We start from the raw sequence: 5839 nt of genomic DNA on the forward strand, positions 1-5839 counted from the left end.
ATAAGATAAAAAAATCATTCATTTATTTGAAATAATAATAAATGTCTTAACCTTTCTTTTTATTTAATTTTTATCCAAATGGTGTGCCTGGATAAGAAAGCTTAAGATTTCGGAGACTTTTGGAATGCTTGTATATTAAAATTTATCATTTCAGAATGCTAGTATTTGTAACTATTGTGTTTGGATAAATTTTACTATGGTATCAATATATATTATTATAATTAAAAAAAATTATATAAAAATTTTATCATTTTTAAGGGTTAGATTATAATTTTACCATATATTTACTTAATAAATTTTGAAAAGTCTAAAACTTAAATTTTCCATTTTAAGAGTACAAACAAACCTTGGCCTCTGCTCTTAGAGTACAACTTCTTCCAATGGCTTCATAGTTCATTTTTCTTTTGCAAACATCTACCTCCACTAGGTCTAATCAATCCCACCTAAAAAAATTAAATGAAATATTTTTGTTTTGTGAAAAATTTTAAGAATATTGTACCAAATATTATTTCATATATTTTGTCTTTAATATTTAGGTTTATTTTTTATTAAAATTTTATATTCTTCTAAAATTTAATATTAATATATTATACTTAATTTTATTTATATAGTGACATATTCGTGTATCCTACGAATCTAAACCCAGGTATGATTTATAGTTGGTTGCTGAACATCTATGCTTTAAGAAGCCTAAAATATACTTTGATTCTCTATACCTATAATATATTTAAACTTTAGTTATTTTACTTTAAATCACAACTTCAATTATTATTATCATTAATTTTTTTTAATAAATTTAGATGCATTAAAATGTTTTTTTTTGGTTACATAGGTATTGAATGAGTACCTTTTTTTAGTTTAAAATGTTGCACCTATAAATTCGACAAAAACCTTTAACAATATTAATTATTATATTTGAATTTTAAATTTAAAAAGTAAAGAGACTAAATTTTTTAAAATAAAAATAAAAAATTAAATTTCAAATATATGAAAAATAAAGGGACTTGAACCATAATTTAACCTTTATTAATTGTGTCGTGCCTCTCGTGCTATCTGTAGTTTTGTACATCTATTTTCTCGTCATACTTTGGGTGCCTCTCCTGTGCTTTCTTGTTCTAACTTTGCAGCACTAATTACATCATTTCGTTGGAGAAATATACATTTTATTAATAATTAATTAAGGGTACAATATAGAAATGGCCACCAAAATATTGCCCGCATTTTATTTTGATCACTAAATTATGTGAAATTAAAGTTTTTGGTTACCGAACATTAGCAGCCATTTGAAATTTGATGGAAGTGTTAATGTGGACTTTTTTATTAGTCTACTAATAAATTTAGTCCTCTAATATTTATACATTTTGTCAATTTTATCATAAATATAAAAAATTCAACAAATCTTGTCCTCAATATTTACAAAATTCTTCATTTTAGTTCAAATTTCAAAAAAATCAAAAAAATTTAGCTCTCTTCATTTATAATTGTAAATGAGAAATTTTGTAAAATCTATTTATATAAGGAACTTGGGTAAGGAATGGTGATTTGGAGAGAGAAGAAAGAAAAGGAAAGATGGGGATGGTTTTGGATTGAAGGTTGCCATTCCATATTTCCATTGGTTACAAACAAGTTCAAAATTTGCCCATTAAGGGTGTTTTTCCTCACCCGCCCCCGCACTTTGCAATTTGTAGAAAAAGTGATTGATATAGTATATTTAGGATTAAACAGATACTATGTGTAAATATTAGAAGATTAAATTTATTATTAGATCAATAAAAAGGTCCACGTCGGCACTTCCATCGAATTTCACACGGCTGTTAACTTTCAGTGACAAAAAAATTGATTTCGAATAGCTTAGTAACAAAAATAAAAAAAAAATTTAGTGACCAAAATAACAAAGAAACAATAGTTTAGTTACCATAATGTACGAAAAAATAAAATTAAAAGACGAGGACCAAACACATAGCATGGATTGGGCAGTTATTTACTTCATTTATATAAAAGATCCATATTAAAAAGGTTTTGTCAGACGTCATGGCGTCCAAAATGTCAATTAGTTGTAATATTTTACTTGTTCTTTTCTTCTTACAAATGGAATCCATGTCACCCTTACATTGCATTTTCATTCCTGTTTTACTTTTATATATAAATGTAAACTCAATACAACTGATTAAATTTATCAAAAAAAGAAGCGAAAATGATATATGTATTTATTTGCATATCTAAAGAAGCATTAGTCTTTGCTGATTATGATATAATAATTACAAGTGGGTAGTAAAAATTTTTGATAAAATTTACCTCTAAATCACAAAATAGACACGAAGATATTTGATTTAAAAAAAAACAGGCTTAATAATAATTTATTTAATCTGTCAACTTTATAAAAAAAATTTATTTTAACCTTTATTTTTATTTTTTTAAGTCTTTAAACTTGCACTATCAATCGAAGAATGGATAAAAAAGTTAATATTAATTATCTTTGCTAATGTGATATCCACGTTAGTAATGAATTAATTTTTATATTTTAAAATTTTAAAATTAAATAAGTTATTAATATTACTAACAAGTATAAAAAATTTTATTTAATTATTGATGTGACATACACGTGGATGTCTTGTCAACAACAGATATTTATTTTTTTATTTATCTTGAACCAATTTGGCAAAAAATATAAATTTAAAGACTAAAAGAGACGAAAAATTAAAGTACGGTTCAAAATAATTATTTTTACATAAAATTAGCAGACTAAATAAGTTTATTATGGAAAAAAAATCAATCAGGTTTGACCAAAGCAACCAAATTATTATCTGATTCTTTTCTCGGCCAAATTATTCTTTTCTCGTACATTTATAGAAATAAATTATAAATTGTTATGACTATATAAAAAACAAATTGACATTTTTAATTGACTAAAAATTTAAGATATAAGGTGTACATGAGATGCTAGAGTCAAAATCAACAAATATAAAATAATTTTACACAAATTATAAATAAATATTTACTATGAGTTTTTGTATTGTAATATACCAAGGGTGGAGTTCTTCTGAATTCAGCCAACCATTTTGGACTTGAAACAATTAAAAGTAATGCGAATATTTTATGTTTCCATTAGGCTTTGTGCCAACCAAGGTTGGTAGTAACTGCGGCAAAGTACTTGGGTTGCTAAGCCCGCCTTGAACACCCATTCAAAGTAAGACTAAAGCACCAAAGTCATCGCCAACCTCGAAAATTTTCTATATAAATAGTCACTCCACTGAAACCGAGCTGCACCATTGCCTTCTCTTGTATCACTCTTATCCCCTTTCACAAACACTACCTTGCTATCATTTAACTCAAAATTTTCTCAAACCAATGGCTCCAACACTTGCTGATCCGTTCAATGATTCTTCTACTCTCGTTGAATTTGTTATTAACCAAGGGAATGGAGTGAAGGGTTTGTCTAAACTGGGTCTTACAGCCCTCCCTAAACAATATATCCAACCTTTGGAAGAGAGGATGTGCATGACCAATATCATACCTCAAGGATCAATTCCCATAATTGATATGTCAAATTGGGAAGATCCCAAAGTAGTGAAATCTATTTGGGATGCTGCTTCAAAATGGGGCTTCTTCCAGATTGTTAACTATGATGTACCTGTTGAAGTGTTGGAAAATGTTAAAGACGCTACTTATAACTTCTTTAGATTGCCAGCTAAGGTTAAAAATAAGTATTCCAAGGAACATTCATCTTAAAACAATGTGAGGTTGGCACAAGTGTTACCCCTCAAGCAGAAAAGGCTCTTGAGTGGAAAGATTATCTAAGCTTGTTTTACGTCTCTAAAGAATAAGCTTTTGCACTATGGCCTTCTGTCTGCAGGTAGAAAAATTGTTAATTGTTAGATTTTATTGAATCCTTAAACATCAGGCCATGCATTCCTTTTGTTGACAAATATATTAATAAACCTTTTTGGTTTTCTTTTTTAGGGACCAAGTGTTAGGTTACATGAAGAAGTCTTAAGTTGTCATTAAACAACTATTACAAGTGCTAATGAAGGGCCTAAATGTCAATGAAATTATGAGGCAAAAGAATCATTACTAATGGGTTCAATAAGGACTAACCTTAACTACTATCCTAAATGTCCAAACCCTAAACTCACTGTCGGAGTAGGTCGCCACTCTGATGTCCCAACTCTTACAATTCTTCTTCAAGAAGAGATTAGAGGACTTTTCGTAAGAGGAAACGAGGGAGGTGATTGGATCCATGTTCCTCCAATTAAAGGTTCTCTTGTGATCAATGTTGGAGATGCACTACAAATAATGAGCAATGGAAGGTATAGGAGTGTTGAACATCGTGTGGTCGCTAATGGAAGTAAGAATAGAATTTCAGCCCCCATTTTTTGTGAATCCAAGACCTACTGATATGATAGGACCATTGCCTGAATTGGTCGCAAATGGTGAGATACCAATTTACAAACAAGTTCTTTATTCAGATTACGTCAAACATTTCTTTCGTAAAGCACACGATGGGAAGAAAACAGTTGAATTTGCTGAATTATAAACTTAATATATTTTTCTTCCTTCATCAAATGTAATAAGATTAATAACAAATAGCTGATAAATACAATATGTATTCAAAACCAGACTTTGTCTTCAAACACATGTATTGTGAGATCAAAAAGATATTTTTCATTTATTTTGAAATAAATACATTTTTAACTATTGAATGCATTTGCAATATTTCTCTATTATAGGACTAGATTTTTAACACCCCTAAAATCGCTATGCTATGAAAAGTGGAAAAGTTGTGATCACAAATGGTGGAATTCTTGGTAAAATAATTAAGGTACATACTTGATGGAAGAGAATGATGATGGATGCCAAAGGAAGTTGAATTAAGAAGTATGTTATGATATATTAATTTAAGGTAGGGATTAAATCATAAAGATGTGAAAAGTTTTGGGACAACTATAATTATTCGAAATTTGAAGAGTTGATATTTAAATGTGGGAAAGTTGAAGGATCAAAAGTGAGCATAACCTAAAATTCCTTATGACACGAAATTGGTAAGCAATGACTGAATTGAATAAGTGGAGAAATATGAGGGACTAAATTATAATTTTCCAAAAGTCAATAGTGATTCAAGGATGGAATTGTAGAGAACTATGAAGGGTAAAATGGCGATTTCATAATTTGGATAAATATTAAGTGTAATAATTAAGGATGAATGGTGTAGAAATATTGTTAGTTAAAATATTTTATTATTTTACTATTATTTTATTTTAAGATATTTTTATATTGATTAATGATTAAGTAAAAGTTGAAAAGAAAATAATTCTCTCCATCTTTCTTTCAAGTTCACGCCATCACCATCCATAGAGAAAATAAATTTTGGTTTCTTCGCAATTTGGTCATTTCCTTGAAATTAAGAGAGAAATCCTTAAAACTTCTAGTAAAATCAAGCCTTCAACAATCTAGTGAACTTAGATTTCAAGAAGGAAGATTGTATGTTCATGTTGGTGGAGAGCGAAAATCAAGATAAGGCTTGAAATTAAGAGAACAAGGTAAGAATATCAAAGTTATCATGTTTTCAAGTTGAATCTTGCTAAAAAGGTATAGAAATGATGTTAAAGAAAAGATTTCTCATGAAAATTTTTATGTTCTTAACGTGTTGTCGAAGAAAGAAATTGAGAAATTAAACCAAGGGATTTAAAGTGGAAGATAGGTAGTACCCTTGAATTCTCTTGTTACTTAAAGACTAAAATGTAAACTTTACGAATTTTGTGGTAAACTAGTAAAATAAAGTGTAAAGTAATTTGATATGCGAAATAAAATGTTATTATAGAAGGCTTCACTGAAGTGTAAT

At 28.3% G+C, this 5839-nt stretch overlaps 1 pseudogene; it reads left to right on the forward strand.

The window, feature by feature from the left end:
• Positions 1-3348: 3348 nt before the first annotated feature.
• LOC107919772 (feruloyl CoA ortho-hydroxylase F6H1-3-like) lies at positions 3349-4534 on the forward strand (annotated as a pseudogene).
• The last annotated feature ends 1305 nt before the right edge of the window (positions 4535-5839 follow it).

The sequence above is a fragment of the Gossypium hirsutum genome, chromosome D13 (genome assembly GCF_007990345.1).
Source record: "Gossypium hirsutum isolate 1008001.06 chromosome D13, Gossypium_hirsutum_v2.1, whole genome shotgun sequence".
NCBI classification, from domain to species: Eukaryota; Viridiplantae; Streptophyta; class Magnoliopsida; order Malvales; family Malvaceae; genus Gossypium; species Gossypium hirsutum.